At 47.3% G+C, this 25667-nt stretch overlaps 1 long non-coding RNA gene across 6 annotated transcripts in view; it reads left to right on the top strand.

Moving 5' to 3' along the window:
* The first annotated feature begins 1266 nt into the window (after nucleotides 1-1266).
* The window catches only part of LOC139757439 (uncharacterized), a 56081-nt gene continuing 31680 nt past the window's right edge, over nucleotides 1267-25667 (top strand). The window contains exons 1-2 of one of the 6 annotated variants that reach the window (XR_011714631.1): nucleotides 1267-1435; nucleotides 21130-21371. This is a non-coding gene — a long non-coding RNA (uncharacterized lncRNA). Of the gene's footprint in view, nucleotides 1452-1603; nucleotides 1631-1678; nucleotides 4772-12226; nucleotides 12253-16983; nucleotides 21372-25667 lie in introns of those variants that run through there. The other 5 variants (XR_011714630.1, XR_011714632.1, XR_011714634.1 and 2 more) reach the window with 5 other exon arrangements.

Genomic DNA, 25667 nt, shown 5'->3' with positions numbered 1-25667 from the left:
TTTCTCAGAGAAATAGAATTGATCCAGATGATGTAAGGTGGTTCGTTGGTGGTTCTCTGTGGAGGGTTAGGCTTTGGTGTGAGGCTCGTCCTACTACTTGGGCTGTTCGCATGGTGGGTGGACATGTCGACACATTAAACGGTCGGCCTTGAGGGGACGTGGTGGTTATTTTCCGGGGCAGCTGCGCCATGGGGTTGAGCTGGCGGTCCTCCAAATGAATTATCATCATCTATGTGCATGACGTGGTGGAGGACTATCTTTCGTCTATCCTATTTCTTCGCACTCTTGGGTAAACTGCAACTGTGGCTGCTGTGCCGACTGGGCTGTGTTTGCCGCCACGTTGGCTCAATACCCACAAAATCTTTTTTTCCCATTATTTCTAATTACAATTCATCTTTATCATATGATTATAATTTCTCTATCTTTTTCTATTTTTTATTAAAATAGGTATTTAGGTGTGACTTAAATCACATACTAGATAGGATTACAGGTCCTAATGACCTTCCTCAAAGGTCGATGGCCGTAAGTACCAACAAACAACATACGTAGTCTGCCGGCTTCGTGGTCTCCACTTGGAGTTGATTGCTCCATAAAAAAGAGGTTTTATTTATAGCCAGGTTAATGAGTCATGGGAGACCATTGGCTGTAACCACTGGTGAATGACTGGTCAACTGTAGGTGAACATGGTGGAAGTGTGGACAACTCTGTAGTTCCTACAGCAAGAAAAATGTAGATTAAAGTACTTCGTCTGAAACTTTGGTTTATATTACGATTCGTTCAGGCAACAGCTTTTAATTGTTCACAGTCTTTTGAAACGTCTGACTCCGCCAAATAGGTTATTACAGTTATATGGTTGTTTGCCTTAATTAGCAGTTTAGCTCAACGTGGGAATAATAACTATCTACCTTTTGTATTTGCAGTATACAAACAATAAGAGACCAGCTTTTGAAGCTCCTTTTACTGGTAAATGATGACATACAATTGCATCTTGTTTACCCTAACGTTTCACAGATCAAGAATTGTAAGGATAACATTGTTAGTGAGAGGTTTTTGTCCTCGCAGTTGTCACCTATTTTTAGCATATATTTAAAGATGGATGATAATAGATTAGCCTATAATGTACCCATGACTTTACATCTATCTTGCACACTGGTAGATGTTATATACAACATGTCGTAATTCAGCTTAATAGAAAAATATGCCTTAATGTATTCAAGCTGAAATGGAAATTAAGACACAGTTCATTTGCAGACTTGCAGTAAACAAAGGGTTGGATATGATCTTCGGACCACTGTCGAGGACCACGTCACCCTCAGTCGAGGACCACGTCACCCTTAGCCGAGGACCACGTCACCCTCAGTCGCCCGCTGACCTCGCAAGAGGGAGAGAGGAAGCCGTCATAACAGCACTCAAGTGTCTTGCCTCAAGGAGGATGGTACTCTCTTTCACGTGTAAGTTTGATAGGGGGTAAACCTTCGTCGAGTCAAGGAGGTTGGTACCTCCTTCACGTGTAAGTTTGATAGTGGGGTAAACCTTCGTCGAGTCAAGGAGGGTGGTACCTCCTTCACTTGTAAGCTTGATAGTGGGGTAAACCTTCGTCGAGTCAAAGAGGGTGGTACCTCCTTCACGTGTAAGTTTCATAGGTGGGTAATCCTTCGTCGAGTCGAGGCGTGAACCACCGACATAAATGATTGACATGACGGTATGTGGCAGACTGGGACCCTCCCTGTGACTTATGTCACGATAGGGAGCATTTGGTTCCTCATGCAGCGCTATGCTCTCATGGTATTGTAAGCCGGGAGGCCATAATTTTGTGTCGGAGAGTGAGCTGCCATAGCACCCTAGGGAGAGAGAGAGAGAGAGAGAGAGAGAGAGAGAGAGAGAGAGAGAGAGAGACATTAAACCCGGCGCGTGGCAGTAAGACTGTTGCGTGTTAGCGAATGACTCGCTCGTTATGTGTCATGGGTCTTCGTCTGTCTTGGAGTGATCCGCCGCCGTGTATCAGGAAGGGACGTGCCAATGCGCCAGGATATGAGCTGCAGACCCATGTCAGTTGGTGAGATCGTTATTTGAAATTGAACGGCTTTGATTTTAGAGGACGAGTCGGGCGTTGTTGTTTGTCATTGTTGATGGGGGGAGAGAACCTCTCGTCTTGTGCCAGAGAACAACAGACCGCCGTGGTAAACTATCGTACATCGGGGCATGAGCCCACGACGTGTGGTCGAATCGAAGCCACTGACTTCTGTCAGGGAGTAAGTAGCGTTCCTCCACCGTTAGATAGGAAGCCGCCCTTGTGTGCCAGGGAGTTATTGGGAACAGTGTGTCCTACAGTGAGGTGCCAATATGTGCTAGAGAAAGAGCCAGAGAATCTGTCAGTGTGAGCAGCCATTCTTTGCCACGGTAGTTTCTTAGGAAGTGAGCAGCGGTTTTGTGTTGTCGCCACTGTAGTAGTGTGAGGTAGGAAGCTAGCCTTGTGCATCAGGGAGTTAGTCATGTACTATATCATGGTGTGAACTACCCACGTATGTTACAGACAAAACCACCGACGTGTTTTTGCCTCTGAAGCGTGTGTGTCAGGCAGGAAGTAATCGTAACGGAGTTAGGCCATGTAGTGTATCTGGCAGTGAGCTACCGACGTGTATCAGACACGATGCCACCGACGTCCATCACGGAGTGAGCAGTGTTTTTAGTGTGTCAAGTAGGAAGCCATACCGTTGCGTGTCAGAGAGAAAGAGAATCCAATTTGGTTTCCCATTGTGAGCTACCGGCACACGTGTGTTAGAGACGAAGCTCATCGATGACTGTTGGAGAGTGAGCAAAGTTTTTGAGTTCGTCGAAGTAACGTGTGTTGAAGTAAGCTACCGACGTGTATCACAGACTGAGCCACCAACGCCTGTCGAGAGTGAGTAACGCTTTCTTTTCACATTTGTAGTGTGTAAGGCAGGAAGCCGCAATGTATGTATAAACGAATTAGTCGAAGTAGATTGTCGAGGAATGAACCAACGACGCCAAGCTAAAGCGTCCCTTTAGGACATTTGTTATAGCTAATGCCAGACGACTATTTTCCACTTGCATGGTTTATGGGTCATCAAAGTAAAGCTTTACATTTAGTCTTTTATTTAGGCTAACGTTAGACGGTTTTATATAGGTTTTGTGGGACACATATGTGAGTCGTCGAATTAGTTTTTATTTGAGGAAATTTCCTCTGGCTAACACTTGTGCGTGCTACATGGGTCATCAAAGAAAAGCTGCACGTTGGTGACTTTACTCTGGCTTCGGCAGACAATTTCATTTTGCTGTTGAGGGCAACACAGGTAATCAATGTAAAGCCTTACTCTTGAGTTTATGCTGAACAATGCCAAACGATATTTGGCAGCTCTATCGAGCTCCACAGGTCATCAAAATAAGCTTCACTTTGGGAATTATATATTTTTGGTCCATGACTGGTGATTATATTTGGCTTTTAGGGAGTGATATGAGCTTAAGGTATTAGTCGGGAGGTTATGTGTTAGGGAGCGAGTTGCCGTAGTCTCCCAAGGCGAGAGCCACTGCAGGGGGTGGTGGTGGCTGACACCCAGCTGTCAGGGAGTGAATCGCCGGCATGTGTCGTGGTTCATTGTCAGTCTTGGAGTGCGCTGACGTCCTGTGTCAGCAGGAAACGGACTAACACGCGCCAGGCTGTGAGATGCTGACGTATGTCAGCTGGTGAGACATCATTGGAAAAAGCGGCTCTGATGTTACAGTCGTTCTTGTTTAACAGGGAGGGAATACCTTACGTTTCTCAGAGAACAAGCCGTCGTAGTGCACTGTCGTACTTCAAGACGTACGTACATATATGTAAACTCGTTAACAAGATGCCTTGATTAGGGCATTCAGGTGCCCCTGCTGCCTTGGACATCGTAGGAAAATTACATCGATCACAACAGTTCCCTTGCGTATCTTGGAAATTCCCGTCGACAAAGGTTGTTCTGGGAAATACCACATTAAAAGTAGGACGAGCATATTGCTCATGTTTTAGTCTGGTCTGTTGACACACTTCTGTTGATTCTGTGTCCACTTATTATTATTACACGTTAGGGAAGTACTATAAATACATATGGGGTCATTGAAAACCATCGGCGAAATTCCGTTTTCTATGGTGAGTGTGGTAAATGGTGATATAGGTTGGTAGTCCTGGGTATATCCGTCCTCAGAGATGTATTATCTATAATCGCGATAAAAATATATTTCCATCGTCGAGGACAAAATGTATTCTTAAGAACACATTTTGTCTCAGTCGTGGTTTACCGTAAAAAGACAAACAAATAAAACATTGTTTAGAAATTGACTGACGTCAGAAGAGTCGGAATATATTATAAACGTGGACGACGTCTGAATCCGAATTGTTACATTGACTCTGACTTGGACGGTCTGACATTCAAAATATATACTTTATTATAGAACAAGAGTAATTTTCCTACATAAACCTTTTGTAACACACGCATATAGCACAAGTACAAGGAATATTAGTAAGTATATAGTCAAAAATGAATGTTACAAACGATAAATGGCCATGCAAGTTATTTCATTGGATTGAGACAACGCCTTGCTATACAACAAAGCCCCGCTTCTGCTTCGAGATACCACACGAGCGCGGTCATTCCGAAACCGAAGATTACTATGTTTCTGGTTCATACGTTCATTTCCTGGGTTGTTGTGGTGAGTGACAATATCGCGTTGAGGGTTCCGGGAAGTGTAGTGGTGGAGGAGACTTCAGGAGACTAGAGAAGAGGTAAGGTACTGGTCATTGAGATACTCGGGGTGAAACCCAATTTGCTGACACAAGTCTTGTGGTGGTGGAAAGGTGAGGATATGTGGCCACAGGTCGCCGGCTCGGTAGCTACCAGCTGGCTTCGTGCTCCCGGCTCGGAGTGGAATGATGTTTGCATAAACAAAGGTCTTATTTCTAGCCAGGTATGAGTAACATTTGGAGATTAATGGTTGTAACCAATGTAGAGTGAGTGATGAACTAGAGTTAGGTGTACTTAGTATAATTAGCACAGCTAGAAAATGTAGAAAACCTATGAACTCTGTAGACAGACACTTCGAAGTATATTACTGTTCACTCAGATGACAGCTAATGATTATTCATCCTGGAATGTGTAACCCGCCATTCACATTATTACAGTTAACATGGTTTTGGTAAATTGGCGGTTTAGCTCATTTGAAAAACTTTTTTTAACTCTTTTAGATTTCCAACATACAAACAGTAACAGACCGCCGGGTCCTTTTGAAGCTTCATGTTTCCAGTGAAAGAAATTATAAATCTGCTGTAAGACTTCGCCCCACTGCCAAATATCCATTATACGTGGCCACTTCATGCGTTCTCACACCAGCAGACCACAAAAATAATGGTACATTTCCATTATGATCATGTACTTCTGGGGATGTTAGGTAAGATTTTCATAGGCTGTGGTCGGCTTTGCGGGGAGTTACTGCACTGGGTCACAGTGAGGGAGGCTAGAATAAGCGGGTGAGTGGTGGATCTGGATCATTGTGACGTAGGGTAGCTTCGGTCAGCCACGAAGCGGTGGCTAGTATACTGGATCACGGTGAGGTGGCCCAGAAATGGGCGATGAGAGTTGTGGCTACTTTACTGAGTTATGGTGAGGTAGGCTAGGGTCGCCTGGCCGGGGAGTGGCAGCTCGTCTACTGTATCACGGTGTGGTACGCCAGGGTCGGCTGGCCAGGGAGTGGCAGCTCGTCTACTGGATCGCGCTGAGGTAGGCAAAGGTCTGCTGGCCAGGGAGCGGCAGCTTGTCTACTGGATCGCTTTGAGGTAGGCTAGGGTCGGCTGGCCAGGGAGCGGCTGCTTCTCTACTGGATCGCGGTGAGGTAGGCTAGGGTCGGCTGGCCAGGGAGTGGCAGCTCGTCTACTGGATCGCGTTGAGGTAGGCTAGGGTCGGCTGGCCAGGGAGCGGCAACTTGTCTACTGGATTGCGTTGAGATAGGGTAGGGTCTGCTAGCCAGGGAGTGGCAACTCGTCTACTGGATCGGGTTGAGGTATGCAAGGGTCGGCTGGCCAGGGAGCGGCAGCTTCTCTACTGGATCGCGGTGAGGTAGGCAAGGGTCGGCTGGCCAGGGAGTGGCAGTTCGTCTATTGGATCGCGTTGAGGTAGGCAAGGGTCGGCTGGCCAGGGAGCGGCAGCTTGTCTACTGGATCGCGGTGAGGTAGGCTAGGGTCGGCTGGCCAGGGAGCGGCAGCTTGTCTAGTGGAGCACTTTGAGGTAGGCAAGGATTGGTTGGCCAGGGAGCGGCAGCTTGTCTACTGGATCACGGTGAGGTAGGCTAGGGTCGGCTGGCCAGGGAGTAGCAGCTCGTCTACTGGATCGCGTTGAGGTAGGCTAGGGTCGGCTGGCCAGGGTGTGGCAGCTCGTCTACTGGATCGAGTTGAGGTAGGCTATTGTCGGCTGGCCAGAGAGCGGCAGCTTGCCTACTGGATCGCGGTGAGGTAGGCTAGGGTCAGCTGGCTAGGGAGCGGCAGCTTGTCTACTGGATCTCGGTGAGGTACGCTACGGTCGGCTGGCCATGGAGTGGCAGCTCGTCTACTGGATCGCGGTGTGGTAGGCAAGAGTCGGCTGGCCATGGAGTGGCAGCTTGTCTACTGGATCGCGTTGAGGTAGGCAAGTGTCGGCTGGCCAGGGAGCGGCAGCTTGTGTACTGAATTGTGTTGAGGTAGGCTAGGGTCGGCTGGCCAGGGAGTGGCAGCTTGTCTACTGGATCGTGTTGAGGTAGGCAAGGGTCGGCTGGCCAGGGAGTGGCAGGTTATCTACTGGATCGCATTGATGTAGGCAAGGGTCGGCTGGCTAGGGAGCGGCAGCTTGTCTACTGGATCGCGGTGAGGTAGGCTACGGTCGGCTGGCCATGGAGTGCCAGCTCGTCTACTGGATCGCGGTGTGGTAGGCAAGAGTCGGCTGGCCATGGAGTGGCAGCTTGTCTACTGGATCGCGTTGAGGTAGGCAAGTGTCGTCTGGCCAGGGAGCGGCAGTTGTGTACTGGATTGTGTTGAGGTAGGCTAGGGTCGGCTGGCCAGGGAGCGGCAGCTTGTCTACTGGATCGTGTTGAGGTAGGCTAGGGTCGGCTGGCCAGGGAGTGGCATGTTATCTACTGGATCGCATTGATGTAGGCAAGGGTCTGCTGGCCAGGGAGCGGCAGCTTGTCTACTGGATCGCGGTGAGGTATGCTAAGGTCGGCTGGCCAGGGAGCGGCAGCTTGTCTACTGGATCGTGTTGAGGTAGGCTAGGGTCGGCTGGCCAGGGAGTGGCAGGTTATCTACTGGATCGCACTGAGGTAGGCAAGGGTCGGCTGGCCAGGGAGTGGCAGCTTGTCTACTGGATCGCTTTGAGGTAGGCTAGGGTCGGCTCGCCAGGGAGTGGCAGCTCGTCTACTGGATCACTGTGAGGTAGGCAAGGGTCGGCTAGCCAGGGAGTGTCAGCTTCTCTACTGGATCGCGGTGACGTAGTCTAGGGTCGGTTGGACAGGGAGTGGCAGCTCGTCTACTGGATCGCGTTGAGGTAGCCATGGGTCGGCTGGCCAGTGAGCGGCAACTTGTCTACTGGATCGTGGTGAGGTAGGCTAGGGTCGGCTGGCCATGGAGAGGCAGCTTCTCTACTGGATCGCGGTGAGGTAGGATAGGGTCGGCTGACCCGGGTGTAGCAGCTCGTCTACTCGATCGATTTGAGGTAGGCTAGGGTCGGGTAGCCAGTGAGCGGCAGCTTGTCTACTGGATCGCGGTGAGGTAGGCTAGGGTCGGCTGTCCAGGGAGCGGCAGGTTATCTACTGGATCGCGGTGAGGTAGGCTGGGGTTGGCTGGCAAGGGAGTGGCAGCTCATCTACTGGATCTCGTTGAGGTAGGTAAGGGTCGGCTGGCCAGGGAGCGGCAGCTTGTCTACTGGATTGTGTTGAGGTAGGCTGGCCAGGGTGTGGCAGCTAGTCAACTGGATCGCGTTGATGTAAGCAATGGTCGGGTGGCCAATGAGCGGCAGCTTGTCTACTGGATCGCTTTGAGGTAGGCAAGGGTCGGCTGGTCAGGGAGCGGCAGCTTGTCTACTGGATCGCTTTAAGGTAGGCAAGGATCGGTTGGCCAGGTAGCAGCAGCTTGTGTACTGGGTCGCGGTGAAGTAGGATATGGTCGGCTGGCCATGGAGTGGCAGCACGTCTACTGGATCGCTTTGAGGTAGGCAAGTGTCGGCTGGCCAGGGAGCGGAAGCTTTTCTACTGGATCACGTTGAGGTAAGCTAGGGTCGGCTGGCCAGGGAGCGGCAGCTTGTCTACTGGATCGCGGTGAGATAGGCTAGGGTCGGCTGGCCAGGGAGCGGCAGATCGTCTACTGGATCGCGTTGAGGTAGGCAAGTGTCGGTTAGCCAGGGAGTGGCAGCTTGACTACTGGATTGCGTTGAGGTAGGCTAGGGTCGGCTGGCCAGGGAGCGGCAGCTTGTCTACTGGATCGCGGTGAGGTAGGCTAGGTTCGACTGGCCAGGGAGCGGCAGCTTGTCTACTGGGTCGCGTTGAGGCAGGCTAGGGTCGGTTGGCCAGGGAGTGGCAGCTCGTCTACTGGATCGCGTTGAGGTAGGCAAGGGTAGGCTGGCCAGAGAGCGGCAGCTTGTCTACTGGATCGCGGTGAGGTAGGCTAGGGTCGGCTGGCCAGGGAGCGGCAGCTTGTATACTGGATCTCGGTGAGGGAGGCTAGGGTCGACTGGCCAGGGAGCGGCAGCTTGTCTACTGGATCGCGTTGAGGCAGGCTAGGGTCGGCCGGCCAGGGAGTGGCAGCTCGTCTACTGCGTCGCGTTGAGGTAGGCAAGGGTAGGCTGGCCAGGGAGCTGCAGCTTGTCTACTGGATCGCGGTGAGGTAGGCTAGGGTCGGCTGGCCAGGGAGCGGCAGCTTGTCTACTGGATCTCGGTGAGGTAGGCTAGGGTCGGCTGGCCAGGGAGCGGCAGCTTGTCTACTGGATCTTGGTGAGGTAGGCTAGGGTCGACTGGCCAGGGAGCGGCAGCTTGTCTACTGGATCGGGGTGAGGTAGCCTACGGGGAATCGGAGAGATGAGAGGTTGGTGCTCAGCGGTGACGTGATCACACCTCTTGATAATGTTTTCTCCATACGGGGCATCGCACATGAATTTGCCCTGTCCTCAAACACTGTGGAGTGGAATAGAAGATGGGTGGAGAGCGGTAATATTAACGACTTAATGTAAGTTATAGTGTGTGAAAAGGAGTGGGACATGGCAGCAATAATGAAGGATGCATAGAGAATGAGATATCTGCATCAGAGTTTATTAACAGAGTTTATTAATTCGTCACAAGAGGCAGCCAAATGAAGGTCAAAGTATTATACTGCTATACATTTGAATAACAAGTCATACTGAGGACGCTGCAAGACCTGGACGAGGTAAGTAAGTTTTTGTTGAAATCATAAGATATGTTTGACGCCGGCGGTGAATCACTGAACGAAACCCAGGACGCAAGTGGGTGGAGTTTTTGCCATATAGATTCATCGTCAAATCCTTATTATGCTTTACTTCTGGTGAAATTTATAGACGATACGAGTGAATAGTTATGTTATCTATACATTACGTAGAAGCTGTACATTTTTACATATGAGCATAAAGAATATACTTTGATTACGTGATTACGTATCGAGATATTTTTTCATATACGTCTATTTAAAAGAAACTCTAAATGAGCTTTGTATGATCATTTTGATTAAGAAATAGATAATTTTATCTAATATTGAGCGTATATTATCAGAAAAGACGTCAACATGTTTGGTTCGTATTGTGAAGTACATGGAGACACCGTTAGCGGGTGGGAGGGTGGGAGCCGCCGGCCTCAGACCTGAGTGTCAACACGCCTCTGAATTCCAACCCAAGTTTTCATCTCGACTTTTTTTACACGTTGTATTTATATATGTTGGTGACGTCACCTGAAGTTCTGACGTCACTGTCCCATGATTAGGTCGGCCTGATGACGTCGATTTCAAAATGGTTTTGACGTCAGCACAGAAATGTTAGGAAGATTTGATCATATATTTCTTACAGTTCACTCTTTGTTAATGTTTCCTCCTGTGCTGCGTTACATAGGCTGAGTCTATCATTATCTTTTAGACCAGTGGATTTCACTCACGTGTACGTTTTTCATATATTTCGTGGTATGTTTATATTAAGTCTATAGTATCCTATAACGTGTTATAAGATGGGATCTTATATGATGATAATTCTTCTTTGTTAACAATATTGCCACTATTCATGACCCCTTGATATGCCTTACCATATAGTAACCTGTTGCCTCTTATTGAACCTACAGTATGTCTTCAACTGTACCTGTAGGTTATGTTTCGCTGTAACTAATGGTCATCTTCTGCTGTACCTAACCTTCGTATTCTGCTGTACCTACAGGTCGTCTTCTACTGTACCTGCAGGTCGTCGTCTTCTATACCTACAGGTCTTCTTCTGCTGTACCTACAGGTCGTCTGCTTCTGTACCTCCAGGTTGTCTGCTGCTGTACCTCCAGGTTGTGTTCTGCTGTACCTCCAGGATGTCTTCTGTTCCACCTCCAGGTTGTCCTCTGATGTACCTTCAGATTGTCTTCTGCTGTACCTTCAAGCTGTTTGCTTCACCTCCAGGTTTGTGTCTGCTCCACCTTCAGGATGTCTTCTGCTGTACTTCTAGGTTGTCTTCTGCTGCACTACCAGGCTGTCCTCTGCCGTACCTCTAGGTTCTCCTCTGCTGCACCTTCAGGTCCTTTGCTGAACCTCCAGTCTGTCTCCTGCACTTCCAGGTTGTCTTCTTTTGAACCTCCAAGTTGTCCTCTGCTGTACATTCAAGTTGCTTTCTGCTGTACCTCCAGTTAGTCTGCTCCACCTCCAGCTTGTCTTCTGATGTACCTTCAGGTTGTCTTCTGCTGTACCTTCAAGCTGTTTGCTTCACCTCCAGGTTTTTCTTCTGCCGTACCTCCAGGTTGTCTTTTACTGTACCTCGAGGCTGTCTTCTGCTGCACCTCCAGATTGTCTTCTGCTGTACTTCTAGGTTATCCTCCGCTCCACCTTCAGGTTGTCTTCAGCAACACTTAAGGTTTTCTTCTCCTGTACCTTCAGATTGTCTTCTGATGCACCTCCAGGTTGTCCTCTGCTTCACCTTCAGGTTGTCTTCTGCTCCATCTTCAGATTGTCTTCAGCTGTACCTCCAGGTTATCCTCTGCTCCACCTTCAGGGTATCTTCTGCTGCACTTACAAGTTGTATACTGCTGTACCTCTAGGTTGTCTTCTGCTGTACCTTCAAGCTGTTTGCTTCACCTCCAGGATTGTGTCTGCTGCACCTCCAGGATGTCTTCTGCTGTACTTCTAGGTTGTCTGCTGCTGTACCTCAAGGTTGTCTGCTGCTGCACCTTCAAGTATTTTCCTGTACCTCCAGATTGTGTGCTACACCTTCAGGTTGTCTTCTGCTCCATCTTCAGGTTGTCTTTTCTGAATCTTCAGGTTGTCTTCTGCTGTACCTCGGGGTTCTCTTCTGCTGTACCTTCAAGCTGTTTGATTCACCTACAGGTTGTCTTCTGCTCTACATTCAAGCTGTTTGCTTCACCACTAGGTTTTTTCTGCAGCATCTCCACGTTGTCTTCTGCTGCACCTACAGGTTGTCTTCTGCTGTACTTCCAGGTTGTCTACTGCTATACCTCCAGGTTGTCATCTGCTGTACCTCTAGGTTGTCTTCTCCCGCATCTCCAGGCTGTCTTCTTCTGTACCACCGGGTTGACTTCTTCTGTACTTCCAGGTTGTCCTCTGCTGTACCTCCAGGTTCTCTTCTGCTGCACTTTCAGGTCTTTTGCTGAACCTCCAGTCTGTCTCCTGCACTTCCAGGTTGTCTTATGTTGAACCTCCAAGTTGTCCTTTGTTGTACATTAAAGTTGTTTTCTGCTGCACCTCCAGGTTGTCTTCTGCTGTACCTTCAAGTTGTCATCTGCTGCACCTTCAGGTTGTCTTCTGGTGCATCTTCAGGTTGCCTTCTGCTGCACCTTCACATTGTCTTCTGCTGTACTTCCAGGTTTTCTTCTCCTTTACCTCCCGGTTGTCTTCTGATGCACCTCCAGGTTGTCTTCGGCTGTAACTCCAGGTTATCCTCTGCTCCACATTCAAGTTATCTTCTGCTGCACTTACAGGTTGTATACTGCTGTACCACTGGGTTGTCTGGTGCTCTATCTTCAAGCTGTTTGCTTCACCTCCAGGTTTGTTTCTGCTGCACCTCCAGGCTGTCTTCTTCTGTACTTCCAGGGTGTCCTCTGCTGCACCTTCAGGTCTTTAACTTATCCTCCAGTCTGTCTCCTGCACTTCCAGGTTGTCTTCTGTTGAACCTCCAAGTTGTACTTTGCTATACATTCAAGTTGTTTTCTGCTGTACTTCCAGTTAGTCTGCTCCACCTCCAGCTTGTCTTCTGCTGTACCTTCAGGTTGTCTTCTTCTCTACCTCTAGGTTGACATCTACTCCACCTCCAGGTTTTCTTGTGCTCCATCTTCAGGTTGTCTTCTGCTGTACTTCCAGATTGTCTGCTGCTGTACCTCCAGGTTGTCCTCTGCTCCACCTTCAGGTTGTCTTCTGCTACACTTACAGGTTTATACTGCTGTACCTCCAGCTTTTCTTCTCTTGTACCTCCAGATTGTCTTCTGATACACCTCCAGGTTGTCTTCTGCTGTAACACCAGGTTTTCATCTGCTCCACACTCAGGTTATCTTCTGCTGCACTTACAGGTTGTATGCTGCTGTACCTCCAGATTATCTTCTCCTGTACCTCCAGATTGTCTTCTGATGCTCCTCCAGATTGTCTTCTGCTGTACCTCCAGTTATCTTCTGCTGTACCTCCAGGTTGTGCTCTGCTGCTCCTCCAGGTTGTCTTTTACTGTACCTCAAGGCTGTCTTCTGCTGTACCTTCACGCTGTTTGATTCACCTTCAAGTTGTCGTCTGCTGTACCTTCAAGCTGTTTGATTCACCTTCTGGTTTTTTTCAGCTGCACCTCCAGGTTTTCTTCTGCTGCACCTACACGTTGTCTGCTGCTGTACCTCCATGTTGTCATCTGCTGTACTTCTAGGTTGTCTACTGCTGCATCTCCAGGTTGTCTTCTGCTGCATCTCCAGGTTGTTTTCTGATGTACTTCCAGGCTATCCTATGCTGTACCTCCAGGTTCTCCTCTGCTGCACCTTCAGGTCTTTTGCAGAAAACTCTAGTCTGCCTCCTGCACTTCCAGGTTGTCTTCTTTTGAACCTCCAAGTTGTCCTCTGCTGTACATTCATGTTATTTTCAGCTGTACCTACAGGCTATTTTTTCCTATACCTCCAGGTTGTCTTGTGCTCCATCTTTAGGCTGTCTTCTGCTGTACCACCAGGTTTTCTTCTGTACCTCCAGGTTTTCTTCTCCTGTACCTCCAGGTTGTCTTCTGATGCACCTCCAGGTTTTCTTCTGCTGTAACTCCAGGTTATCCTCTGCTTCACATTCAGGTTATCTTCTGCTGCACTTACAGGTTGTATACTTCTGTACCTCCAGGTTATACTTTGCTGTACCACCATGTTGTGCCCTGCTGTTCCTCCAGGTTGTCTTCTACTGTACCTCCAGGTTGTTTTCTGCTGCATCTACAGGTTTTCTTCTCCTGTACTTCCATGTTGTCTGCTGCTGTACCTCCAGGTTGTTTTCTGCTGCATCTACAGGATTTCTTCTCCTGTACTTCCATGTTGTCTGCTGCTGTACCTCCATGTTGTTTTCTGCTGTACTTCCAGGTTATTTTCTGCTATATTTTTGGTTGTGCTCTGCTGTTCCTCCAGGTTGTCTTTTACTCTACCTCAAGGTTATCTTCTGCTGTACCTTCAAGCTGTTTGATTCACCTTCTGGTTGTCTTCTGGTGTACCTCTAGGTTGTCTTCTGCTGTACCTCCAGGTTATCTTCTGCGGTACCTTCAAGCTGTTTGCTTCACATCCAAGTTTTTTTTTTCTGCTGCATTTCCAGGTTGTCTTCTGCTTCACCTCCAGGTTGTCTTCTGATGCATATACAGGTTGCCTTCTGCTGTACCTCCAGGCTGTCTTCTGCTGTACCTCCAGGTTGTCTTCTGCTGTACCTCCAGGTTATCTTCTGCTGTACCTCCAGGTTGTCTTCTGCTGTACCTCCAGGTTGTCTTCTGCTGTACCTCCAACTTGTCCTCTGCTGTACATCCAGGTTGTCATCTGCTGTACCTCTAGGTTGTCTTCTCCTGCATCTCCAGGCTGTCTTCTGCTGTACCACCGGGTTGACTTCTTCTGTACTTCCAGGTTGTCCTCTGCTGTACCTCCAGGTTCTCTTCTGCTGCACTACCAGGTTGTCCTCTGCTGTACCTCCAGGTTCTCTTCTGCTGTACTTTCAGGTCTTTTCATGAACCTCCAGTCTGTCTCCTGCACTTCCAGGTTGTCTTATGTTGAACCTCCAAGTTGTCCTTTGTTGTAAATTAAAGTTGTTTTCTGTTGTACCTGCAGTTTGCCTGCTGCTCCTCCAGTTTGTACCTCCAGGTTGTCTTCTGTTGTACCTCCAGGTTGTCTTCTGTTGAACCTCTAAGTTGTACTTTGCTATACATTCAGGTTGTTTTCTACTGTACCTCCAGTTAGTCTGCTCCACCTCCAGCTTGTCTTCTGCTGTACCTTCAGGTTGTCCACTTCTCTACCTCTAGGTTGACATCTACTCCACCTCCAGGTTGTCTTGTGCTCCATCTTCAGGTTGTCTTCTGCTGTACTTCCAGATTGTCTGCTGCTGTACCTCCAGGTTGTCCTCTGCTCCACCTTCAGGTTGTCGTCTGCTACACTTACAGTTTTTATACTGCTGTACCTTCAGCTTTTCTTCTGTACCTCCAGGTTGTCTTCTGATACACCTCCAGGTTGTCTACCGCTGTAACTCCAGGTTTTCCTCTGCTCCACACTCAGGTTATCTTCTGCTCCACCTACAGGTTGTATGCTGCTGTACCTCCAGGTTATCTACAGCTGGGCATCCAGGTTGTGCTCTGCTGTTCCTCCATGTTGTCTTCTGCTGTACCTCCAGTTATCTTCTGCTGTACCTCCAGGTTGTGCTCTACTGTTCCTCCAGGTTGTCTTTTACTGTACCTCATGGCTGTCTTCTGCTGTACCTTCAAACTATCTGCTACACCTCCAGGTTGTCTTCTGCTGCACCTACACGTTGTCTGCTGCTGTACCTCCAGGTTGTCATCTGCTGTACTTCTAGGTTGTCTTCTGCTGCACTCCGGTTGTTTCTGTGACCTAAAGTTTCTGCTGCTCCAGGTTGTCTTCTGTCCTCAGGTTTTTCTGCTGACCTCAGGTTTTTTTCTGAACTCCAGTTGCCTCCTGACTCCAGGTTGTCTTCTTTTACCTTCAGTGTCTTCTTAATTAAGTTTTCGCTGTACCTCCAGGTTTCTTCTGTACTCAGGTTGTCTCTGTGTACTCCGGTTGTCTTCTCTTACCCAGTTTCTCTGTCACCTCAGGTTTCTTCTGCTCCTCAGTTTTCTTGTAATCTTGGTTTCCTCTGCTGATCTCAGGTTGTCTTCTGCTCCTCCAAGTTCTTTGCTGTACCTCCAGGTTTCTTTTCTGTACCTCCAGGTTGTCTTCATATGTACTCAGGTTTTTTTTGCTGCATCCAGGTTTCTTCTGCTCCTCAGGTTTTTCTGCTGACTCCAGGTTTATTGCTGTATTTTAGGTTTCTTCTGCTGACTCCAGGTTGTGTCTGTGTCCTCAAGTGTCTCAGCTGTACTTCCAGGTTGTCCTCTACCGTACCTCCAGGTTCTCTTCTGTTGCACCTTCAGGTATTTTGCTGAGCCTCCAGTCTGTCTCCTGCACTTCAAGGTTGTCTTCTGTTGAACCTCCAAGTTGTCCTCTGCTGTACATTCAAGTTGTTTTTGCTGTACCTCCAGTTTGTCTGCTGCTCCTCCAGGTTGTCTTCTGATGTACATCCAGTTTGTCTGCTGCTCCTCCAGGTTGTCTTCTGATGTACCTCCAGGTTGTCTTCTGCTGTACCTTCAGGTTGTCTTCTGCTCCATCTTCAGGTTGTCTTCTGCTGCACCTTCAGGTAGTCTTCTGCTGCACCTCCAGGTTTTCTTCTGCTGTACTTCCAGATTATCTTCTCCTGTACCTCCAGGTTGTCTTCTGATGCACATCCAGGTTGTCTTCGGCTGTAACTCCAGGTTATCCTCTGCTCCACATTCAGGTTATCTTCTGCTGCACTTACAGGTTGTATACTGCTGTACCACTAGGTTGTCTTCTGCTGTACCTTCAAGCTGTTTTCTTCACTTACAAGTTTGCTTTTGTTGCACCTCTAGGTTCTCCTCTGCTGCACCTTCAGGTCTTTTGCTGAACCTCCAGTCTGTCTCCAGCACTTCCAGGTTGTCTTCTTGTTGAACCTCCAAGTTGTCCTCTGCTGTACCTTCAGTTTATTTTCTGCTATACCTCCAGGTTTTCTCCTGCTGCATCTTCAGGTTGTCTTCTGCTGCACCTCCTGGTTGTCTTCTGCTGGACCTGCATGTTGTACTCTGCTCCACCTTCAGGTTGTCTTCTGTTACACGTACAGGTATTATTCTGCTGTACCTCCAGGTTTTCTTCATCTGTATCTCCAGGTTGTCTTCCGATGTAACTCCAGGTTGTCTTCTGCTCCACCTTCAGGCTGTCTTCTCCTACACTTACAGGTATTATTCTGCTGTACCTCCAGGTTTTCTTCTGTATCTCCAGGTTGTCTTCTGATGTAACTCCAGGTTGTCTTCGTCTGTAACTCCAGGTTATCCTCTGCTCCACATTCAGGTTATCTTCTGCTGCACTTACAGGTTTTATGCTGCTGTACCTCCTGGTTATCTTCTGCTGTACCTCCAGGTTGTGCTCTGCTGCTCCTCCAAGTTGTCTTCTGCTGCACCTTCAGGTTTTTTGCTGAAAACTCCAGTCTGCCTCCTGCACTTCCAGGTTGTCTTCTTTTGAACCTCCAAGTTGTCCTCTGCTGTAAATTAATGCTCTTTTCCGCTGTACCTCCAGGTTGTCTTCTGCTGCACCTACAGGTTGTCTGCTGCTGTATCTCCTGGTTGTCTTCTGCTCCACCTTCAGGTTGTCTTCTGTTGCACCTCCAGGTTGTCTTCTGCTCCATCTTCAGTTTGTCTTTTGTTGAATCTTATGGTTGTCCTCTGCTGCATCTTCAGGTTGTCTTCTGCTACACTTCCAAGTCTCATTGTGCTGTACCTCCAGGTTTTCTTCTCCTGTACCTCCAGGTTGTCTTATGATGTACCTCCAGGTTGTCTTTTGCTGCAACTCCAGGTTATCCTCTGCTTCACATTCAGGTTATCTTCTGCTGCACTTACAGGTTTTATATTGCTGTAATTTTAGGTTATCTTCTGCTGTACCTCCAGGTTGTGCTCTGCTGTTCCTCCAAGTTGTCTTCTGCTGTACCTCGAGGTTGTCGTCTGCTGTACCTTCAAGTTATTTCCTTCACCCCAAAGTTTTTTTTCCGCTGTACCTCCAGGTTGTCTTCTGCTACACCTACTGGTTGTCTTCTGCTGTACCTTCAAGCTGTTTGCTTCACCTACAGGTTTTTTTTCTACTGTACCTCCCGGTTGTCTTCTGCTGTACCTTCAAGTCATTTTCTGCTTTACCTCCAGGTTGTCTGCTACTGTACCTCCAGGTTTTCTTCTGCTGTACCTCAATGTTGTCTTCTACTGTACCTTCAATCTCTTTCCTTCACCTCTAGGTTTTTTCTGTTGTACCTCCAGGTTGTCTTCTGCTGCACCTACAGGTTGTCTTCTGCTGTACTTCCAGGTTAACTGTTACTGTACCTCCAGGTTGTCATCTGCTCCACCTTCAGGTTGTCTTCTGCTACACTTACAGGTTTTATTCAGCAGTACCTCCAGGTTTTCTTCTGTACCTCCACGTTGTCTTCTGATGCACCTCCAGGTTGTCTTCTGCTGTAACTCCAGGTTATCCTCTGCTCCACATTCAGGTTATCTTCTGCTGCACTTAGAGGTTTGTATACTGATGTACCTTCAGGTTGTCTCCAGCTGCACTTCTAGGTTATCTTCTGCTGTACATCCCGGTTGTCCTCTCCTGTTCCTCCAGGTTCTCCTCTGCTGCACATTCAGGTCTTTTGCTGAACCTCCAGTCTGTCTCCAGCACTTCCAGGTTGTCTTCTTTTGAACCTCCATGTTGTCCTCTGCTGTACCTTCAGTTTATTTTCTGGTATACCTCCAGGTTTTCTCCTGCTGCATCTTCAGGTTGTCTTCTGCTGCACCTCCAGCTTGTCTTCTGCTGTACCTGCAGGTTGTCCTCTGCTCCACCTTCAGGTTGTCTTCTGCTACACTTACAGGTATTATTCTGCTGTACCTCCAGGTTTTCTTCATCTGTATCTCCAGGTTGTCTTCTGATGTAACTCCAGGTTGTCTTCGTCTGTAACTCCAGGTTATCCTCTGCTCCACATTCAGGTTATCTTCTGCTGCGCTTACAGGTTGTATACTGCTGTACCTCCAGGTTATCTTCTGCTGTACCTCCAGGTTTTGCTCTGCTGTTCCTCCAAGTTGTCCTCTGCTGTACTTCCAGGATGTCCTCTGCTGTAACTCTAGGTTCTCTTCTGCTGTACCTTCAGGTTGTCTTTTGCTGTACCTCAAGGCTCTCTTCTGCTGTACCTTCAGGCTGTTTGATTCACTTTCAGGTTGTCTTCTGCTGTACCTCTAGATTGTCTTGTGCTGTAACTTCAAGCTGTTTGCTTCACCTTCAGGTTTTTTTTTCTGCTTTACCTCCAGGTCTTCTTCTGCTGCACCTACAGGTTGTCTTTTGCTGTACCTCCAAGTTGTCTTCTGCTGTACCTCTAGGATGTCTTCTGCTGCATCTCCAGGTTGTCTTCTGCAGTACCTCCAGGTTGTCTTCTGCTGTACTACCAGGTTGTCATCTGCTGAACCTCCAGGTTGTCCTCTCCTCTTCCTCCAGGTTCTCTTCTGCTGCACCTTCAGGTCTTTTGCTGAACCTTCAGTCTGTCTCCTGCACTTCCAGGTTGTCTTCTGTTGAACCTTCAAGTTGTCATTTGCTGTACATTCAAGTTGCTTTCTGTTGTACCTCCAGTTTGTCTGCTATACCTCAAGGTTGTGTTCTGCTGCACCTCCAGGTTGTCTTCTGCTGTACCTACAGGTTGTCCTCTGCTCCACCTTCAGGTTGTCTTCTGCTACACTTACAGGTATTATTCTGCTGTACCTCCAGGTTTTCTTCATCTGTACCTCCAGGTTGTCTTCTGATGTAACTCCAGGTTGTCTTCGTCTGTAACTCCAGGTTATCCTCTGCTCCACATTCAGGTTATCTTCTGCTGCGCTTACAGGTTGCATACTGCTGTAACTCCAGGTTCTCTTCTGCTGTACCTTCAGGTTGTCTTTTGCTGTACCTCTAGGCTGTCTTCTGCTGTACCTTCAAGCTGTTTGCTTCGCTTTCAGGTTGTCTTCTGCTATATCTTCAAGCTTTTTGCTGCACCTCAAGGTTATCTTCTGCTATGCCTCCAGGTGAAGACTGTCTTCTGCTGTACCTTCAAGATGTTTGATTCACTTTGAGGTTGTCTTCTGCTGTACCTCTAGGTTGTCTTCTGCTGTACCTTCAAGCTGTTTGCTTGACCTTCACGTTTTTTTCTGCTGTATCTCCAGGTCGTCTTCTGCTGCACCTACAGGTTGTCTTCTGCTGTACCTCCAAGTTGTCTTCCGCTGTACCTCCAGGTTGTCTTCTGCTGCATCTCCAGGTTGTCTTCTGCTGTACCTCCAGGTTGTCTTCTGCTATACTACCAGGTTGTCATCTGCTGTACCTCCAGGTTCTCCTCTGCCCCAACTTCAGGTTGCCTTCTGCTACACTTACAGGTTTCATTCTGCTGTCAATACCAGTGTCGGTGTACTGACTAGCGTGAGCACTGTTGAGGGAATTTATGCCACTGAAATACGTCAAATGGCTGCAAGGTTGCAACAGGCTTATCCAGAGGACCTGGAGGACTGCTATCCTGATGAATCCTTCATTATGTTCAGTGCACAAAGTGCAAGTCACATGTGATGACAAGACCCTTTATATGCACTTCGTGAACTAGACACTTCACAACTGGATGTGCTTTTGCCCAACATATGAGTTGCTTTGATTATTCATGCGACTATTATGGCGCCAAATGCTGGAGGGGATCGAGCCATTAAAATATCTAGAAACATGCATTCCGCATTAGCGTTACTATAAGTTAACCCAGCATGCTATCGACTCCGTGATCAGCTTATATAGGATTTGTGTATAGTGTTATAATTTCATGCTTTAAGTGTGAGGAATTAATGGTCTTAATATAGTGCCTGGCGCCCCAAGGTAGCTTAACTCACACAGGGGCTCCACAAGTGAACACAGGTATAAGGTATCATGTGTTAAGTTCAATTCTGATATTTTCTATCACTGGCTGTCATACGTGTTATCTGCGTCTCTAGAGGATGGCGCTTTGATCACGCCGCTGGCATATCTGTCCAATCGAAAAAGATCAGTATGGAAAATGTTACTCTCCTAGACTAGTGTGGTGCCAGTCTATCATGAAAGTGATATATAGAACTCTACCTCAGCGATCAGATAGCGTTACAATAATCACCTGCTCTGCGTCTGATATCTCCTCTGATGACATTTTTTGATATTTTCGGCAGAGATGATAGGTTCCACCGAAATTTGAAAGATTCGAAAAGGTGGTGTTAATGGTCACAATAACACCATAAAAGATAGTACACATATTAATACAATGATCAAAATCAAAGCACTTCATTATCAGTATAAGTTCGCTTTACTATTAAGCACATTTTACTTAATATGTCACCTAGGAGAAAGTCTTTTTTTTTACCCTAACCGTTTTCTACACGTTCTCCTTTACAAGTTACGAGCTTATCCATAAGATAGATTTAGTGGTGGCAATATTAACGCCTTCATAAAACCTTTAGTAATCTAGGGTAGTTACCCTTCTCAAATACATTCTCCGTCGTTCAAATATGTGACGTCAGATGTTTATGTCAGTTGACCCAGAGCAATGGTGGCTTAAGGATTTATCCAGAGTGTGTCTGTGTTTGTACAATGGTTTTAAACCCATTTTTTTGACAGTGTTACGGTGTGAGAACTGTCGACATACCAGTGGATATAAGAACAATGGCTAATTATCCTAAAGCGTCTTCATCTGGTGTACAAGACATTCAGAGAGTGTAAACATTCAGTTGTCGATGCCATGAAGATCACACACAAACAAGCGTTCGTCACAAGAGGCAGCCAAATGGAGGTCAAAGTATTATACTGCTATACATTTGGATAGAGAAGTCATGCTGAGGACGCTGCATGACCTGGACGAGGTAAGTAAGTTTTCGTTGAAATCATAAGACATGTTTGACGCTGGCGGTGAATCACTGAACGAAACCCAGGACGCAAGTGGGTGGAGCTGTTGCCATATGATTCATCGTCAAATCTTTATTATGCTTTACTTCTGGTGAAATTTATAGACGATACGAGTGAATAGTTATGTTATCTATACATTACGTAGAAGCTGTACATTTTTACATATGAGCATAAAGAATATACTTTGATTACGTGATTACGTATCGAGATATTTACTTTTTCATATACGTCTATTTAAAAGAAACTCTTAATGAACTTTGTATGACCATTTTGATGAAGAAATAGATAATTTTATCTGATATAGAGAGTATATTATCAGAAAAGACGTCAACATATTTGGTTGGTAGGGTGAAGTACATGGAGACACCGAGACCGTGAGCGGGTGGGAGGGTGGGAGCCGTAGGCCTCAGACCTGTTAACACGCTTCTGGATTTCAGCACAAGTTTTCATCTCAATTTTTTTTACACGTTGTATTTATATATGTTGGTGACGTCACCTGATGTTCTGACGTCACTGTTCCATGATTAGGTCGGCCTGATGACGTCGATTTCAAAATGGTTTTGACGTCAGCATAGAAATGTTAGGAAGATTTGATCATATATTTCTTACAGTTCACTCTTTGTTAATGTTTCCTCCTGTGCTGCGTTACATAGGCAGAGTCTATCATTATCTTTTAGACCAGTGGATTTCACTCACGTGTACGTTTTTCATATGTTTCGTGGTATAAGGTTTATATTAAGTCTCTTTATAGTATCCTATAACGTGTTATAAGATGGGATCTTATATAATGATAATTCTTTTTTTTTCAACAATACTGCCATTATTTATGACCCCTTGATATGCCTTACTATATAGTAACCTGTTGCCTCTTATTGAACCTACAGTATGTCCTGAACGGTACCTGTAGGTTGTGTTTCGCTGTAACTACTGGTCATCTTCTGCTGTACCTAATCTTCGTATTCTGCTGTACCTACAGGTCGTATTCTGCTGTACCTACAGGTCGTCTTCTATTGTACCTACAGGTCGTCTTCTATTGTACCTACAGGTCGTCTTCTACTGTACCTACAGGTCATCTTCTAGTGTACCTACAGGTCGTCTTCTAGTGTACCTACAGGTCGTCTTCTACTGTACCCACAGGTCGTCTTCTACTGTACTTACAGGTCATCTTCTACTTTACCTCTGTCTTCTACTGTACCTACAGGTCGTCTGCTACTGTACCTACAGGTCATCTTCTACTGTACCTCCAGGTTGTCTTCTACTTTACCCACAGGTCATCTTCTACTCTACCCACAGGTTGTCTTCTACTGTACCTACAGGTCGTCGTCTATGCCTAGAGGTCATCTACTGTACCTACAGGTCGTCTTGTCCTGTGCCTTCAGGTTATCTTTTACTGTACCTCCAGGTTGTCTTCTACTGTACCTACAGGTCGTCTTCTACTGTGCCTCCAGGTCGTCTTCTACTGTACCTACAGGTCTTCTTCTGCTGTACCTACAGGTCGTCTGCTGCTGTACCTCCAGGTCGTCTGCTGCCGTACCTACAGGTTGTCTGCTGCTGTACCTCCAGGTTGTGCTCTGCTGTACCTCCAGGATGTCTTCTGTTCCACCTCCAGGTTGTCCTCTGATGTACTTTCAGGTTGTCTTCTGCTGTACCTTCAAGCTGTTTCCTTCACCTCCAGGTTTCTCTTCTGCAGCACCTCCAGGCTGTGCTCTGATGTACTTTCAGGTTGTCTTCTGCTGTACCTTCAAGCTGTTTGCTTCACCTCCAGGTTTTGCTTCTACTGTACCTCCAGGTTGTCTTTTACTGTGCCTCGAGGCTGTCTTCTGCTGTACCTCCAGATTGTCTTCTGCTGTACATCTAGGTTATCCTCCGCTCCACCTTCAGGTTGTCTTCAGCAACACTTACAGGTTTTCTTCTCCTGTACCTCCACGTTGTCTACTGATGCACCTCCAGGTTGTCCTCTGCTTCACCTTCAGGTTGTCTTCTCCTCCATCTTCAGATTGTCTTCGGATGTAACTCTAGGTTATCCTCTGTTCCACCTTCAGGGTATCTTCTGCTGCACTTACAAGTTGTATAGTGCTGTACCTCTAGGTTGTCTTCTGCTGTACCTTCAAGCTGTTTGCTTCACCTCCAGGTTTATGTCTGCTGCACCTCCAGGATGTCTTCTGCTGTACTTCTAGGTTGTCGGATGCTGTACCTCTAGGTTGTCTTCTGCTGTGCCTTCAAACTGTTTCCTTCACCTCCAGATTTTTATCTGCTGCATCTCCAGGTTGTCTTCTGCTGTATCTACAGGTTTTCTTCTGCTGTACTTCCAGGATGTCTGCTGCTGTACCTCCAGGTTGTCCTCTGCTGTACCGCTAGGTTGTCTTCTGCTGCATATCCAGGTTGTCTTCTACTGTACCTCCAAGTTGTCTTCTGCTATACTTCCAGGTTGTCCTCTGTTGTACCTCCAGGTTCTCTTCTGCTGCACCTTCAGGTCTTTTACTGAACCTCCAGTCTGTCTCCTGCACTTCCAGGTTGTCTTCTATTGAACCTCCAAATTGTCCTCTGCTGTATATTCAAGTTGTTTTCTGCTGTACCTCCAGTTAGTTTGATGCACTTCAAGGTTGTCTTCTGCTGTATTTCTAAGATATCCTCTGCTCCAACTTCAGGTTGCCTTCTGCTGTACTTCCAAGTTGTCCTCTGCTCCACTTCAGGTCATCTGCTGCACTTACAGGTTGTATACTGCTGTACCTTCATGTTGTCTGCTGATATACCTCCAGGTTGTCTGATACATACCTCCAGGTTGTCTGATACTGTACCTCATGGTTGTGCTCTACTGTACCTCCATGCTGTCTTCTGTTGTACCTCCAGGTTATCTTCTGCTGTACCTCGGGGTTGTCTTCTGCTGTAACTTCAAGCTGTTTGATTCACCTTCAGGTTGTCTTCTGCTGTATATTCAAGCTGTTTACTTCACCTCCAGGTTTTTTTCTGCAACACCTCCACGTTGTCTGCTGCTGCACCTACAGGTTTTCTTCTGCTGTACTTCCAGGTTGTCTGCTGCTATACCTCCAGGTTCTCATCTGCTGTACCTCTAGGTTGTCTTCTGCTGCATTTCCAGGTTGTCTTCTTCTGTATTTCTATATTGTCCTCTGCTGTACCTCCAGGTTCTCTTCTGCTGCACCTTCAGGTTTTTTGCTAAACCTCCAGTCTGTCTCCTGCACTTCCAGATTGTCTTCTGTTTGATACCTTACCAAGTTGTCCTCTGTTGTACAATCAAGTTGTTTGTCCCTCGTGTCTGCTGTACCTCCAGGTTTTCTGCTGCACCTCCAGGTTGTCTTCTGCTTTTACCTTCAGGTATTTTCTGCTGTACTCAGTGTCTTCTGATCTCTCAGTTGTCTTCTGCTGACTTCAGGTTTCTTCTGCTGACTCAGTTTCTCTGCTCTCTCAGGTTGTCTTCTGCTGCTCTTCAGTGTCTTCTGTGCACTTCAGTTGTCGTTCTCGTTGTCATCTTCAGGTTTGTCTTCTGCTGTACCTCCAGGTTTTCTACTCCTGTACCTCCAGTTGTCGTCATGCACCTCCAGGTTGTCTCGCTGTAACTCGAGGTTATCCCTCTGCTCCACATTCAAGTTATCTTCTGCTGCCTTACAGGTTGTATACTGCTGTACCCAGGTTTCTTGCTGTACCTCAGTCTTCAAACTCGTTTGCTCTCCTCCAGGTTGTCTTCTGCTGTAACTCCAGGTTGTCTCTGCTGTACTTCTTAGGCTGTCCTCTGCTCCACCTGCAGGTTGTCTTCTGCTACACTTACATGTTTTACTGCTGTACCTCCAGCTTTTCTTCTCCTGTACCTCCAGGTTGTCTTCTGATGCACCTCCAGGCTGTCTTCTGCTGTAAATCCAGGTTTTCCTCTGCTCCACACTCAGGTTATCTTCTGCTGCACTTACAGGTTGTATGATCTGTACCTCCAGGTTATCTTCTCTTGTACACCAGGTTGTGCTCTGCTGTACCTCCAGTGTCTTCCGCTGTCCTTGGGGTTATCTTCTGCTGCACCTCCAGGTTGTGCTCTGTTGTTTCTCTCCAGGTTTCTTTTACTGTACCTCATGGCTGCCTTCTGCTGTACCTTTAAGCTGTTTGATTCACCTTCAGGTTGTTTCTTCTGCTGTACCTCTAGGTTGTCTTTTGCTGTACCTTCCTCTGCTCCACATTCAGGTTATCTTCTGCTGCACTTAAGGTTTGTATACTGCTGTACCTTCAGGTTGTCTCTGCTGTACTTCAGC

Source organism: Panulirus ornatus, chromosome 26 (genome assembly GCF_036320965.1).
Source record: "Panulirus ornatus isolate Po-2019 chromosome 26, ASM3632096v1, whole genome shotgun sequence".
Classification (NCBI taxonomy): domain Eukaryota; kingdom Metazoa; phylum Arthropoda; class Malacostraca; order Decapoda; family Palinuridae; genus Panulirus; species Panulirus ornatus.
This window is presented reverse-complemented; position numbering and strand designations above follow the sequence as displayed.